Source organism: Athene noctua, chromosome 10 (assembly GCF_965140245.1).
Source record: "Athene noctua chromosome 10, bAthNoc1.hap1.1, whole genome shotgun sequence".
NCBI lineage: Eukaryota > Metazoa > Chordata > Aves > Strigiformes > Strigidae > Athene > Athene noctua.
The window spans coordinates 23,753,346-23,770,209 of record NC_134046.1 but is presented as its reverse complement, the minus strand read 5'-3'; positions in this window follow the sequence as shown (position 1 = coordinate 23,770,209).

Genomic DNA, 16,864 nt, shown 5'->3' with positions numbered 1-16,864 from the left:
GGTTGGGAGCTCTACACATTCTTCCCTTGTTCCACACGTCTCCCCTCTCATGGAAGAGTCCTTCATGAACTTTCTCTGCTGTGAGTTCTTCCCACAGGCCACAGCCGTTCCCACGCTGCCCCAGCGTGGCTCACCCCAGTCTGCTGCAGTCCTCCCAGTGCCCAGCTACAACAGCGGGGCCTTCTTCTCCCCACAGAGCCCCGGCCTTCCTTGGGCACAGCCGCCTGCTCCGGTGTGGGCTCCTCCACAGGCAAATCTCTGCTCCACTGTGGATCTCCGTGGGTGGCAGGGAGGGTGGCCCTGCCATCTCACCACAGGATACGGAGGGGGTCTCTGCTCTGGCACACCTCACCCCCTTCCTCCTTGTTCCTTCCACTGACCTCAGTGTTTGCATACATGTCCTTCTCGTAATTCATCCTCACAGGTCCCAGTCCCCTCTCAGGTTCCCCTCCTTATCACAGAGGCGCAACCACCATCAGCAATTGACTCAGCCTTGGCCAGAGCCAGGTCCAGCTTGGAGCCAGGGGAGCTTCTAGAAGCTCCTCACGTGTCTGCTGTTGTTACCATCTCCCCTGCTACCAAAAACCGCAGCACACAAACCCAGCACATCATAAGTCGACATTACCCAGTACAGCAAAATGATAGTCTTGATCCCTCTCCCAGAGGTGATAAACATCACCACTGGTAATACATAGTGTATGTAAGAATTTACATAACCCCACCGTGTGAACAACTGAACCAACATTGTGACCAGTAACTATTCGAATAAGAAATGCGTGTAACAAATTTGTCTTAACATGCTCTGGTCAGATTTTTGCCATTATCTCATGGTGCCCATGTTGGACACCAAAAAGGACTGTTGTGGTTTAGGCCCAGGCGCAGCAAAGCACCATGCAGCTGCTTGCTCATTCCTCCCCACAGTGTGATGGGAGGAGAATCAGAAGAAAACAAATGTAAAACCTCATGGGTTGAGATAAGGACAGTTTAATAGAACAACACGGAAGATAATTATAACAACAATACTAATTTAAAAAATATATTAAGTGAGTGATGCACAATGCAATTGCTCACCACCTGGTACCTCATGCTCAGCCCCTTTCTAAGCCACAATCACACACACCCCACCCCAGCCAGCTCCTCTAGTTACTGAGCATGACATCAACATGGTATCGAACATGGTATAACTCTTGGTTATTTCAGGTCACCAGTCCTGGCTGTGCCCAGTCCCAGCTTCTTGTGAAAATCAGCACTATCCTAGTCAAATGCAGAACACTCACCACTTATGGTCACTGCCAAAAGACAGACTTGATTGGGGTAGAAAAAGAACGTCAACTTAATTTGAACACCACCACCAGCAGCACTAGTTTATCAATCAAACCAGAGTAGGACAGTGCGAAATACAACCACATCTTAAAAACACCTCTCCCCCACGAGTCCCTTCTTCTCAGGCTCAGCTTCACTCCCAATTTCTCTACTGCCTCCTAACCAGTGGTGCAAGACAGCAGGGGATGGGCGTTGCAGTCAGTTCATCACCCATTGTTTCCTCCTCAGGGGGAAGACACTTTGCATTCTTCCCCTCCTCCAGCATGGGCTCCCTCCCATGGGAGACAGTCCTCCATGAAGTTCTCCCACATAAGGCCTTCCCCAAGGGCTGCAGTCCTTTCATGAACTGCTGTTCTGCTGATTAAGGATACCAATTAAACCCAGACACCAGAGTGAAAGGAGTAGGCGTATTTTACTAGTGATAACCAATGTAACAGTGTAATACAGAAAACATGCAGTAAGAAAAAGCAGAATAGTGTACTTAAAGCAGCAAACGGGAAAAAACAGGGTAATGCGTTAAATCATTACTACACAAGAGAGAGAATGGAGATTAAGAAAAACAGATCACCACTTGCATATATTATCATCATCCAGATCCACAGTGGCTGGGCAGCCCCGGTCACAGTGAGGATTTGGAGAGCCTGTCCCAGCAAGTGGGAAATCCTACGCGGTGCCTCCATCCATAGGTGAGGTGTCCAAAGTCGCTGCAAATGGGCCCAGCCTTAGATACCAGAGATAGACAAACCAGAACAGCTGGCACCTTTGTTTTGAGCAGAAAATTTCTGGTTTCTTTCTCCTGCTGGATTCCACCCAAAGACTGGCCAGGGCTCAGGGGTGGGGGGAAACCAAGGGAGTTTCTAACAAGGCCAAATACGTGGGTTCTCAGCCTTGAACAAGGCTAAACAAGGGAAGTCGGATACATTCTCTCCTCACTCCTGATTATATTTTGTCTAAGCTGCATCTTTCACTAGCGACTTTACAGACTGTGTTAATGATTACACACTAAGCAGCTTCGGCTTGGGGCCTATTGTTCAGGCTTCAGTACTTCAATGCTTTAGCACTTTTTACATCAGCATAAGTGCATTGTTATAACTTAGTACAACACCTACTATCACAAAGGTTATCAGTTATAAAATATACAGGATTCATCTATAGGTCAGCTCTGGCTTGGGCCAGTTGTCCAAGCCTTAGCACTTCAACTGCTCCAGTATGGGTCCCTGCTGTGGGCTGCAGTCCTCCCAGCAACAGCCTGCTCCAACAGGAGCTGCCCTCAAACCCCTGGCCTTCTTCGGTCACAGACCCTGCTCCGGCGTGGGCTCCTCCACGGGCTGCAGCTGGGCATCTGCTCCACCACTGACCTCCATGGGCTGCAGGGCACAGCCTCCCCTCTCCCCACAGGCTGCAGGGGAGTGTCTGCTTCTGGAAGACGTTTGCATCCATGATGTAGCTTTCCAGTTTAAAGTCCCTCTCCAGAAGTAATTGGGAGACTTGGTTACCCAGGATATGGTGAAGGCTGAGGTACTCAACTGTTTTGCCTCAGTCTTCACTGGCAAGTGCTCCAGCCACACTGGCCAAGACACAGAAGGCAAAGGTAGGGACTGGGAGAATGAAGAACTGCCCATGTAGGAGAAGAGCATGTTTGGGACCCTCTAAGAAACCTCAAGGGGCAGAAGTCCATGGGACTGATGAGATGCATCCACGGGTCCTGAGGCAACCGGCAAATGAAGTGGCTCAGCCACTATCCATCACATTTGAGAAGTCGTGACAGTCCAGTGAAGTTCCCACTGACCCCCATTTTTGAAAATGGAAAAAAAAGAAGACCGAAGTGTTACTATAAAAGCCAGCAGAAGAACTCTCTGAGACTTGTTTTAGAGTGTTAGAAAGCAGGCATTCTTTATTACAGTGTTGGGTGCACATGCAAACAGCTTTGCAAAAAGTGAGCATGCCCAGATCTATAAGCGGCAGCTAATATACAGTGAGATCATACATATTAATAATTTTTCTGAGCAGTGACTTACATATGCTTTAGATTTCCCAGAATTAATTATAATATTTGCATCCTAATTATGTATGTGCTTTCTTGCTGGGTGGTGGTCTCGAGGGGACTCTGGTGGTAGTTGGTAGTCTTCCTAACTGTGTCTGCTGGTGGGCCTCAGCGCTCACACACAGTCACAAAGGTGTTTTGAGGAGGGGGTGCAGCTGTGTTGTGTCTTGAGCTGGGTCATTCTAGTCTGTTCTAGCCTGGTTCCTCTTATCTTTAAGAACAGGCCCTAATTGTCTTATTTATAACTTTCTTATCTTCATATCCCTTTCTTCTTTACAAAACTTTAAGCTGTGTCTGCACATTCCAAAAGTTACATTGACCTACTCTATTCTCAGTAAAAAAATGTTAGCAAGACATTTTGGCTTACAATTCCCCCCTTTGAGACTTATTAGATACTGCAATATCCTGTAAGTCTCGTTTTATATCAACTTCCTGGCCCTAAACATTATTGTGAACAATAGCTACAACATTGAATCATGATACATGCTAGAACACAGACACAAATTATTATTATTATGATCATGACAAGTTTTTCAACCATGTCCAATCTGGTAACTAAGAGGTGATCTTATGCTGTAATTCCTCAAAACCCCATGATGTGTCATCTCCGTTAATCTGATGCAGGATTTTTGTTTATTGCCAAATTTTAGTCAAATTAGCCTTTATTCTACCTGACTGGTCAACATACATGCAACAGCTCATATTTACAACAGTGCACACTCCACTGTGGGAGGCTAACAGTATATCTAAAGCTATTCTGTTTTGCAAGACTATTTGTCACAGACTAGAGACTTCTGTTTGCAAAGCTTGTATTGTATCTAAGGTTGTGGTTTTAATAATTTTAACGTTGCTGACATATTCACTATTGTCTTTTTTCACTCACTCCCAACAGTGTAGGAACCACCGAACAAAAGAATGAAATGCAGTTGGCTGTTCTGCTATAGAATTTGCGGTTCTCTTTCCTCAAATTAAGCTTCTTATTTGTGCCCATCTTTGCAATATATGGGGAGGAAGACAATGAGGTAAAATTTGTCCTAATTCACAAACCACTTTTCCTTTATCAAAAGGCAAAGCTTTTGTACCCCACATATCATCACATAACCAAAAGCAGCCTAATCCTTGGGGAGGAAGTATTCCAGTATGGTTTAATAAAGTAAGGTTGGCTATTACTGTTGTGTTCAAAGTGTAGGCTATTACTGATGTCTTCAAAGGACTTTTATTGCAATAAAAAGGTTCCAAAATTGTCTCAGTGTCATTTTCTACATTAACAGCCATGCAAACTGATTTTCTTCACTATAAATTGTGATCAGATCAAAAATTGAGAAAGGATTGTCGGTATTGTTTTGAAAGATTCACTGGCTCTCATTTCCCCGCAGACCTTGTGTGCTATTCTCTTTTAACAAGTTATTTTCTTCCTCTATTTCCTCTTTTCCCCCCATCTGCTGTTTAACAAGCAAACTACTTTCTCTTTCTCTGCTAACTGCTCTTCCAAGTTGGAGGTTGTTTTCTGCAAAAGTTGAACCAAATTTTCAAGAGATTCTATGATTTTTTTTTTCATGACTATGCTGCTTATAGCAGCCTTCAACTGCTGCGACCAGGCTGGCTCCTAGAACTGCACAGATTATCGCTTTGCCTTTATCTGACCGTATTTTAGCCTCATTCTGTAAAGAACTCACTCAGTCTGTTACACTCTGCAAATTTGTCCAAGTATCTCAAGTACAATCTTCCTCAGATGGGGAGGGTCAAGCTCCATACTTTGCCAAGAGTGCATAGAACGAGTCAGGATTTTTCACTAATGGAGAGTGTTGATAATTATCCTTTCCAGTTATTCTTATGATGAAGGGACCAAACTCACTTTGAGGAGGCTGAACTTAGTTTCACACACACACACAGCCACGGCTGCATCACCCTTCTCTTCCCCAAGTGACTGAAGGGACCAAAATCTACCACAGGGTGTCAAAACTTAGTTACACACGAGTACAGACTTTCTTTGCTTGTCCCTTCAACTTCCCTGGGCAGTCAACCTCATCTATTTGAGGACAGTTCCCCCTTTTGCACTAAGAGATGCTTGAACTTGATCCCTATAGAGCCCTCAATTCGAATTTGGGGTGCAATATACCAAGGCGTGTGTGGTGTGCGGGAATCTTGAATTGCCCCCCTTGCTTTCTGGACACCTCTCACTCTTTCGGGTGTAGGGCCAGTTGTGGCTAGAAGGAAACGGTCTTCCCCTGTTACAGACCACACACAACCTGCACCCCCCCGTCTCTCAGCATCCTGTCCGTGACACCAGTTTAATGTCACAGTCCACTCAGTGGCCTCATGATGGTTCATTTACTACGATATTGAAAGTGCAAAATTAAGGCGACCAACACCAAAGGGGATTGCATCAATCAAAGAGTGAAACTTTATTGTGTTGCCTGTGAAGTGGCACTTGATAGAGGGGGGTGCAAGAAAGGGGAAAAGTCAAGTTAAGTTTAGAAAGAAGAGAAAGAAAGGTTACAGCTACCACGACTGACCTCAAGACGTCCTAACAGTCCTGGGTCCAGCCAGTGTGATGTGATTCTTGATGGGAAAGCTTTGATTTTCAATGCCCAGAAGTTATCTTTTATGCTCAGTAACACACCTTGTTCCTCCTCTGCCTCAGGGATCTCTGCCCTTCTTGAGTGAGGCTACCATGCATGCAGGGCAGGGGTGGGGAGGGGAGTGTCCAAGGTGTGGTCAGTCTTAGAGGCAGGTAGCCCTCAACCTGGAGGTGTGTTTTGGTATTATAAAGAAGCAAAGTTCATCTAAAGTTCATTATTTCTTTATCGATGTTATGGCAACAGTTGTGATCCATCTTTTTTGACAGTAGCTGTGCAGTCATCTCTAATGGCTCTAGTTAGGCTCAGGTTCTGAACAATAGCACAACACTCTGTACCACACGGCTCAGGTACCAAGGAATAGCACTGCACTCCCTGCACCACATGGTTCAGTGTTCCAAAGAATAGCACTGCACTCTTTGTACCACACAGTTCTGTGTTCAGGAGCCTTTACACCACGTTACACTCTTGGGATCAGCAACTGTGTTCCAAACAGGCTGCTGCCAGGTACCTTCCTGTCCATGTCCCTGATGACAATGTTGAGACAATGCTGATCTTCTGACCGACTCTTACACGGGGTCAGGGAGCCTGGGTGTGAGCCACAGACCAGGCTGTGCAGAGCAGAACATAGTTTAACATGGGATAACATGGCATAACATGGAGTAACAGAGGTCAACATAGGATAACGCGCATCAACATGGGATAACAAGCAGCCTTGGACATGGGTATGTGGTCATGGGGGGATATAGAAGGTCAGGCAACCCAGGAAGGAGCTGCAGACCAGGCCCTGTGGGGGACAACATGGGATAAATGGGTGCACATGCAGCCTCAGACATGGGTGTGGGGACATGGGAGGATATGTAGGGGTCAGGCAGTCCCAGCAGGAGCTGCCCACCAGGCCTCATGTGCCAGAACATGGGATAACATGGGATAACATGCATCAACATGGCTGCACAGGCAGCCTTAGTCATGGGTATGGGGGGATATGGGTGGCCAGGCAGCCCTGGGCTGGAAGCAGCCCAGGCCCTGTGGGAGGAACATGGGATAATGTGGAATAACATAGGATAACATGGGTGCACACACAGACTCGGACATGGGTATGGGGACACGGGAGGATATGGATGGGTCAGGCAGCCCAGGCAGGAGCTGCAGACAAGGCCCTGTGGGAAGAACACAGGAGACCATGGGATAATGTGGGAGAACATGGGAGAACATGGGATAATATGGGATAACACACATCAACATGGGTTAACATGCAACTTTGGACATAGTTATGAGGCACCTGAGGTGTCAGGCAGCTTGGGCATGAGCCACAGACCAGGCCCAGTGGGCCAGAAGATGGGATAACATGGGATAACATGGAATGACATGGGTCAACATGGGATAACATACAGTCTCGGACATGGATATTGGGATATAGGGAGCTGGGCAGCCCGGGATGGAGCCGCAGCCCCAGGCCCTGTGGGGAGAACACGAGAAAACAGGGGACAACAAGGGATAACATGATAACATGGGTAGACGTGCAGCCTTGGACATGGGTATGTGGGGACATGGAGGGATATAGGGGTTCAGGCAGCCCAGGCAGGAGCCACAGACAAGGCCCTGTGGGGGAGAACTTGGGAGAACAAAGGATAACATTGGATAACATGCATCAGTATGGGATAACACAGGGTGACCTGCTTATTGGATGAAGAAGGGGCTGTGGATGTTGTTTACCTTGACTTCAGTAAGGCCTTTGACACCGTTTCCCACAGCATTCTCCTGCTGAAACTGGCTGCTCACATCTTGGATGGGTACACGCTCGGCTGGGTAAAAAACTGGCTGGATGGCCGGACCCAGAGAGTGGTAGTGAACGGAGTTAAATCCAGTTGGTGGAGATTCACAAGTGGTGTCCCCAGGGCTCGGTTTTGGGGCCACTCCTGTTTAACATCTTTATTGATGCTCTAGACGAGGGGATTGAGTGCACCCTCAGTCAGTTTGCAGATGACACTGAGCTGGGTGGGAGTGTTGATCTGCTCGAGGGTAGGGAGGCTCTGCAGAGAGACCTGGACAGGCTGGAGCCATGGGCTGAGCCCAACTGCATGAGCTTCACTAAGGGCAAATGCCGGGGGCTGCACCTGGGCCACAGCAACCCCCAGCAGCGCTAAGGGCTTGGGGAGGAGTGGCTGGAGAGCTGCCGGTCAGAGAGGGACTGGGGGGGTTGATAATGAGCCAGAGTGTGCCCAGGGGGCCAAGAAGGCCAATGGCATCCTGGCTTGTGTCAGCACTGGCGTGGCCAGCAGGGACAGGGAAGGGATCTGAGCCCTGGGCTCGGCACTGGGGAGGCCGCCCCTCGCTGAGTGGGTTCAGTTTTGGGCCCCTCACCCCAAAAAGGCCATTGAATGACTCGAGCGTGGCCAGAGAAGGGCAACGGAGCTGGGGCAGGGTCTGGAGCACAGGTCTGCTGGGGAGCGGCTGGGGGAACTGGGGGGGTTCAGTCTGGAGAAGAGGAGGCTGAGGGGAGACCTCCTGGCCCTCTGCAACTCCCTGCCAGGAGGGTGCAGAGAGGGGGGATGAGTCTCTGGAGCCAAGGACCCAGCGCCAGGCCCCGAGGGAATGGCCTCAAGCTGCCCAGGGCAGGGTCAGGCTGGCTCTGAGGAAGGATTTCTTTGTAGAAGGGGCTGTTGGGCGTTGGAATGGGCTGCCCAGGGCAGGGGGGGAGTCAGGCAGTCCAGGCAGGAGCTGCAGACCAGGCCCTGCGGGGGAGAACACAAGATTTCACAGGACAACATGGAATAACACAGGATAAAATGGGTCAACATGGGATAACATGCATCAACATGGGATAACACGCAGCCTCGGGCATGGGTATGGGGATATGGGGGATCAGGCAGCTGGGGCAGCAGATGTAGACCCGGCCCTGTGGGGGACAACATGAGATTACATGGGATAACATGGGTGCAGATAAAGACTCGGACATGGATGTGGGGATATGGTGGGTCAGGCATCCCAGGAAGGAGCCACAAGCCACGGCCTATTGGACAGAACAAGGGATAACATGGGGTAACATGGTCAACATGGGATAACATGCATGAACGTGGGATAACAGCCTCAGATATGGGAATGGGTACATGGAGGGACATGGTGGGTCAGGCAGCACAGGCAGAAGCCTCAGGTCAGGGCCTGTGGGACAGAACTTGGGATAACATGGGATAACATAGAATAACATGGGTAACATGGGTCAGTATGGGGATAACACAGATCAACATGGGATAACGCACAGCCTTGGATAGGGGTATGTGTGCATGGAGGAATATGGAGGGACAGGCAGCTGAAAGCCAGGCCCTGTGGGCCAGAAATCGTTAATAAAGCCAGCCTAGAGATACCCACCGTCTGGTGAAATTCTTTAACACCACTGTGCTGCAAAAGTAGCAGCAGCTTACAATGCAAGAAAAAACCCAAAACATTTCTAAACAAATTACACCTAGTTCATAAGAAATCTGAAGCAGCCAGGAAGGCACAAGTGACTCATTTGGGATGATCCTAACAAACTCACACGATCCCTGGACGTTTGACAGAAGACCAGAGAGCTGCATGTTGATTCCGCTAGTAGGCAGCGAATTTGCAGATTTTCAGGAGAGGTTTAGGATACACGAGATAAAATGGCTTAGCAGGAAGAGAATAAATAAGACCATATTTTAATCCTTACTGCGAGCGTAATATAGCCCTGGCCTAACTGGCTCTTTGTCTTCTGTTCACCTAGGTACAACATGAGTTTTGAATTCCAAAGCTTTTCCCACATCTCCCACGTTTGCTAATGTTCACGGAGTAGATGAAGAAACAGGCTATGATATATTACCGGCTGTGGGCTTGCAAGTTCGAACCGCTCTTCTCTGCAAAGAACAGGCAGTACAGGCAATCTGCCATCCCCAGTGCTCCCAGTAACACACGTGCGGAGCAAATATTCTCGTAGAATACCTTGTGCTTAGCGTCTTTACTAGGTAAGTGGCCTTGCTAGGAGGCCCTTAAGAGCCAGTGGAAAAAGCTGCCACCTCACTACTCTTTCACCTTCACCCAAAGGGATCTTGTGTTGGAACAGCTCCCCGGTCTCCAAGTAGGTGGCTTATTCCTGGAGAGAAAGACACGCAGACATCACCTGGAGACGCTCGTGTCCTGGTCAGCGCTGTCAACCCTCTACTCTGCTCCCGCCTGGCTGGTCCGCAGGGGATCCCATTTCCCACAAGTGCTGCCGTCTCTCAGGTGACTCCACTGATGCGCTAACCCTGGCAAAGCCGCAGCCCAGCTTTATTCCCTGCTCCCCCGGTGAAAGGCCTCGGGATGTACCAGTAGCCGTTTCATTCTCCGTGCATGAGGAGCAAGTAGGCTACATCTCGCCTGAAAAAAGCACGCGGAGCCCAACACTTCACAGCGTTTCTTTCAGTGAACGGACTGCCGGTCCCCTCCTCTGCTGACCTTGGTGCTGCCTCCACAAAGAAGGCCTGAGTACAGTGCAGAGTTGCCACAGCTGCCTAAAGAAAATAAGTCCCATTGCCAAGAAAAGACATTTTAAGAGATCCATTTTGAAGAGCACTGCAGTTCAGGTAACTTGCTAACTGTGAGACAAAAGAGCAGAACATTTCACAAGGCACTGACAATTATTTCTCTTTGCAGCGCGCTCTGAGCACTAACGTCTGCCAAAATCGCAAACAGGGCAGAGCCATAACGTGCCTCTACAGATCACACTCTTTCTGATTTGTGAGCTGCAGACACCAAGGTAACGACTGACCCAGCTGGAATGGGGTTGCTGAAGGGCTCAGGGTACCCAATGCCTCAGCTGCAATCCAAGTGGCACCGCGACTGAACTTCCACACTGGAGAAACTCCAGATAATCTCAAACAAGGCCAGAGGTTCTGGACGGCTTTATCAGCAGATGGAAACCCTCCTGGAACAGCATGAAAATCCCGTACAATTTCTACAGGAGGACCAAAAATTCAAGGAAAAGAGTGAATTAAGTGCGAGAAGAAAAAAGTCTCATAACAGCACTCACCAAAGCATAACATTTCATTCCAGCAGTATTACGAAGGGCTCAGAGGAACTAACACCTGCGTGACAGGGGAGGACTTCAAGTACCACCGACATACCCACGACAGGTCAGTCGGAACGTCTGATGCCTCTGTTTTTTCACAGGAGAGTCCTGACCGCCACTTATGCAAGAAAGTACTGCAGCAATCGGAAAAGTCAGACGACACCAAGTAAGATAATTCTGAAAATGCAGCTCCCCTGCCACACTGTGGCACTAATTCTAACACTTCCATTGGTGAAAACGTAGCTTTTACAGGTTTACGAATAATGTCAAGTGCTATCTCCGGCCATTTCACCTTACTTTGGGGCCAGACAGACACGCTGCCCGTATATTCCATCAGACAACTGGGAGTCACTTTGAAAAGTAAACAGAAGGACAGGCGATGCAGACAGGTGCTCTGCTGCATGCTTTATTGCACCACCACCAGCTCGTTACTGGTGGGAAGCTGGCACTCAACGAAGAGTAGCCTGTCCCCCTCTACCCAGGGAGAAGGGGCTGATCCCTGAAACTGCCGGCAGCGGGCTCCGTCACCGCACCCCCAACCCCTGCCCTGGCGGGGCTGGCCTTCAGCCCCTGGCAGAGGGCCGGACCAGCGGGCTCGGCGGCCGTTTGGGCTGGGGCCTGGGGGTGCCAGGCGGGCTCCACAGCCTCATGGTGGAGGAGGGCTGACGCGTGCTGGGATTCCTGGTGGTTATAGCAATTGCTGGCGTTGGGCCCCACTCTCAAAGGTGCCGGGGCAGCTAGTCCAGCTTTGTGGGTGCGAGGAGCAGCCACTACTTTCCAGCCGCTGAGGCCCTCGGCTGCAGGTGGCACAGGGGAACTCTCTTCCCCAGCACGGCCCACAAGCAGCCATCCAAGAGGTGGTGGGGTGGGAGGGGTGGGAAATCATCAACTCACTCTTTTCTCCTGCACCACCGTTGCACCCAGATATAGAACAGCAGCAGTGCAACTGCCACAGAAACAACCACTGCTACTGTGCCGATGATCATACAGCACCTCCGCACATCCTGGGGTCATAAAGCGCTCGCACTGCTCTGGGGATTGTAATCACTTGGGGTTCCTTCCCCGACCGCATCTGGAGGAGCAATTCAGGACGTTAGTCCATCCTGTGCACCACGGGTAAGCTCACAGCACATTTCATACCCCCAGGAAGTTCTGTCTCCCCCAGTGCTGGTGCCTGGGGGCAGCCTCCCGCCCTTTGGGACAGGTTGTCCCTCCAAACAAAACTCCAGTGGCCAGGAGGAGAGCACGGGGAGGGGGTGGGGGGAACGCAGCTGCTTGGCCAGTCGCTGCTTCAAGGGACACGGACAAAAACCATCCCTGCAGCAGGCAGAGCCACCCACCCTGACCTCCTGCTTCTCACTTCAAGCCTGCCAAGCTGCTGCCCCAGGTGCTGTCCAACTGTCACCACTGTTGGCTTCCAAAGGTAACCTGAGCTTCACAGGGCTACTACCCTTACAGCTCGTCACCCCTTGCTGCCGCAGCCAAGCAGTCTTAGCAAGGCAGCCGTGCAGAGTCACCTCCCCGTCATTCCTGATCTTTGACACTCGGAGCAACCGAGCACGCTACCGGGAAATAAACACGCGGTAGCCAGCGGCAACGTGCCGCTTGTTCGCTGCTCCTACCGGTTCGCGTCAGAACTCGGGCTTTCCACATCACCCCTGCGCCAAAGAACTTCACTTGACACGCTTATCCTAACAAGTGCTTTATATAGCTGAATTTCCTTCTTCTGTACATACTTTTCACCTCCCTTGACCTGCTTTTCAAATAATTAGCGCTACCGAGAACGGCCCCGTAATCCACCACCACCGTGCGCTGCAGTCAACCAGCTGGGCTGGCACTTCTTTTAAAATGCAAGACCTACCTTGGGCAAAAAGCGACAAAGCGGTTCCCTTCCCACACAAAAATCTCTCACGTCAACAACTCTCCGGTGCCTGACTGGACATACTGTGGAACCGTTCTCTTCTCTAAGCCAAAGCCAAAGCCGCTTCCCAGTGACGGGTGTAACGAGCAACGGCCACCAACGAACCAGCGTGCCTCTGGCCAAAGCGCAGGCCCAAAACAACACCGACGCTCAGGAAGCGTCTCCCTCTTTGGAAAGACACGTCTCGCCTGTGGAAGGCTTCCTTTTGGAAAAATGCTTCTGTATCCCTCCTCAGGGTTCTGACAGCTGACAGACAAACTGACATCCCTCATCACAGCACCCTGCTCCTCCAGCAAATCCTGCCTGCCAGCAACCCTCACCTCAGGCAGTGCAAGCTGTACGTAACTGTGGTGGTTTAGGACCTCCTGGGATCCGAGACCACACCGCCGTCGTCCCTCCCCTACCCTCGAACCGGATGGGGCAGGGAGTGAGATACAAACTCCGGGGTTGGGATAGGGAAAAATTTAATACAACAGTGTAACAAATAATAAACCGAACAACAACAATAGCAATAACAATAATAAGCAGTAATAACGTAAACAGGACAAAAGATATACAGAGATATACCGCAGGAGACACAGCAATCCTGTCGTGCATGCTCTCAGGGACAAAACCACAAAGAAAACTGTTCCTTGCGCTTGGGCGCCCGGACCTGACAACAGCACGGTATTGAATAACGGGCTGGATCTCCCTCCCCACCGCTGGGGAAACTTAACCCTATTCTAACTGAACCAGGACAGGTACTAGGAACGGGTACTTGGAAGTTACACACACCTCTCACCACCTTTCTGCACAGGACTCTGAAAAAGAACATTTAATAACTTTTTACTACTTCTAGGAAATGCGGCACGTGTGCTAGCAAGAACTATGTCGGGGCCAAAGCAAACTACAGCGCTAAGGCGACATCTCTGGGTATTCATACGCCATCTTGTGACCCACGGTGGGAGCGCAGGGGCTGCTAAAGTGCTCCTCGGATGTACCCAGCAAACCGTGCTCACCCTAACAGGGGCTGGAGCTTCTCTACTCGTCAGGAAAAGACTCAAAGTACTCCTGAAAGGGAAAGATTTAAAAACTAATTTATTAGCCGGCCAAATTTACCTGACAAGTCTACCTGTACAAGGATGAAAACGGCATTGGGGTTCACCTTTTACCTCTTCAGGCTTCACTCCTGATTTCTAGCTAATTGACAGAGGTTTGCTACGCCTAGGGAAGTTTAGGTATGCCTGAGACCTGAACACCAAATCTTCATTCCCATGGAGCAGGAATACCTCACGCAAGCAGAGCACAGAACCAACCAGCTCTGCCCCAACCAAAGATGCAAGTGTGTCCACAGAGAGCTGCGGGTGGGCTGGTGATAGCAACAGATGCAACACGACTGCTATGACAGCCAGGTACGAACATCCCCACGGGGCAGCGTCTGAGCAGTGTATGCGCACACGCATCCTTATCCACTTGTTCATGATTATACTTGTCCAGTTACCTTGATTTCTTTCAGTCATTCATCTGTTAACTCTCATTTCCAGCTACTGTACAACACACCATATATTTCACAGTAGATGAGGAATATGGTTCCTATATCCCTGTCTAAAAGCAGAGTGCCAAATGCTACTGCCTTGTTAAATGTGCAAGCCTTACTGACAGCAGACTGCCTGTCGGAGACTTTCCACACCGGACACAGAAACCTTTAATGTACTTCAGCACCAGCAGAAAGCAATTACTTGCATCTTCCTCAGACAGATGCCATGTTCGCTTTCCACGTCATTCACTTACTCCATTCCCTAAAAAAAAAAAAAGCATTTTAAAGACGTTAGTGATAACAAAAAAGATGTTACTAACAAGGCGTAGGCTGACTTTCTGAAGCAGCTTTCAGCACAATGTAACAAAAGTGTGAATTGACATGAGTGAACAAAAACAAAAGTCACAATTCTAAATGAACAATTGCAGGTAATAAAATAATTTACCGCTGTAAGGAACTTCCCTCACCCTGAGAGGCAAAACTCTTCCAATCAGAGCAACAGACACTGGACTGCTTCAACATCCCTGAGCACTGGTCACCCAAGAGCGTACCTGAATTGAGACCGAGGTGTTCCAGCAGCAAGGAGAACATCCTGGTGCAATACAGTGATTTCGCACGTGTGCTGGGTGGGATCAGCAATGCAGGAGATCCAACTGAACTACCTGTGAGCATCTTGAAGAGGGGAACTGCCGCTGCCACTGAGATGTTACAACAGGGACAGGGTCTCCTTCTACAAGCCTGCTGCCAGCACAGAGGGGCTGCTCTGGCAACTGTCGGAAAAGGGTCTTCCTCATGTGGTAAACTGCCACCACGGAAGCCTGGAGACAGATGCTCTTGTGCCCACCCTGTCTCAGTCCTGTCCTGCACACACAACTTCTGTCAGCAACGCCTGGAGAAGATCCCGCTACACCCAAACTGTCAGCACCTCAACACGTTTTTCCATTGCCCCCTCTGCAGGAAGGTAAGGAGGCGTGGTCCTCCATTCTCCAGGGAAGATGGGCAGATGCCACATCTCACAGTTAGGAGACTTTTCTTTTAATCTGAAATGGCAGGGATGCCCCAGCTCTTCACTGGAGGACAACAGCTCTCACAAAGAATAACACACCACGTCACAGCTGTAATGAACAGAACTGCCTATTTGCAATCACTCCCACACTTTTAATAGTGTGGCATCTGCATTTCGGGTCCCTGAACACACTGCTGCTGCACCAAAACCTGGCCTCACGGTCTTTGCACTCCTACTGGGGGCAGGGAAAGCGTGCAAGTGCTAAACACTACCTTCTTCACATTGGATATTTTCTAGGAGTCTGACTACACAAGGCATTTGCTTACCGTTGTCTCGTCTCCCAGTTCGACAGGTTGCAGGTTTATTACGCAAGTGAACCAGCAGGTTCTCTTGAAATCTGGAACATGCTTATTTTCATATCCGTATCTGACGGACTTGTATAAGTGCCAAGTCCACTGCAAAGGCTTTTCTTAGGGACAGATTCTGCCACCAAATGCTAATACACAGCATTTAAAAACCTTCTCAGTGTCTTTATGGTGGCAAAACCTTAACTCTGTGAAAACCAAAGGCATCTAGCATTGCTTATCCAGTGTGCAGGTAAATCGACAAACATTCACACCTAGATTCTCATAATGCCTTCAGGACATGCCTCCGAATATATATTTTTTTAAATATATGCACACTTTCTACCTGTGCTGGATCTCTCTCTTTAGCAAATCTCTGCTGGATTTGCTAAATTCTGTATTTTGGACTAAACAATGCAATTCCCACTGGCTGGAAGTAAACTCCCCACACCCAGAGGCAAAGTATGGGCAAGAGATACTCGTAAGTCTTCAAGTTACAAATCAGGTGTTTAAAGGAACTGGCCATCTAGCTACTTCTGCAGTATTTCACCACAGTTCCAATCTTATTAACGTAAATATCAACTAGATACCAGTGGCGTGTTTCTTCCAACCGATACTAGATTATCAGAGAAACAAAGCGTTCCTGTATCACTCAAACTATTTTACTGGTTTTTTGTTCCTTTGTCAGTCATTTACTGGAGGGGCAGAGGAATTGTCAGCTTGCTACAAAACAGTCCAGTTGAAACCATACTGAAGAAATTTAAATACAAGCTTGGAAAAAAATCTGTGCTCAGGAGAAAAGACAGTTGTCCCAAATCTGTGAAGAACATGGAGAAAACACAAATTTGGTAGCAAGGTCTGTCTATTCCTTTCCATTTTAGTAATCTGAACACCTTCCATCTTCTAAGGGCAAAGTCCCTACTAAGTCCAAAATTTCTCTATTGGAAATCCTAGTGGAGGATTGCTACTTCACCGCGTCCTTCCATATAGCAAAGTCATTATCATAACAAGTCATATAATAGTAAGATACAGAAATTTATTCCAAAATTACATGTAAGAAAAAATG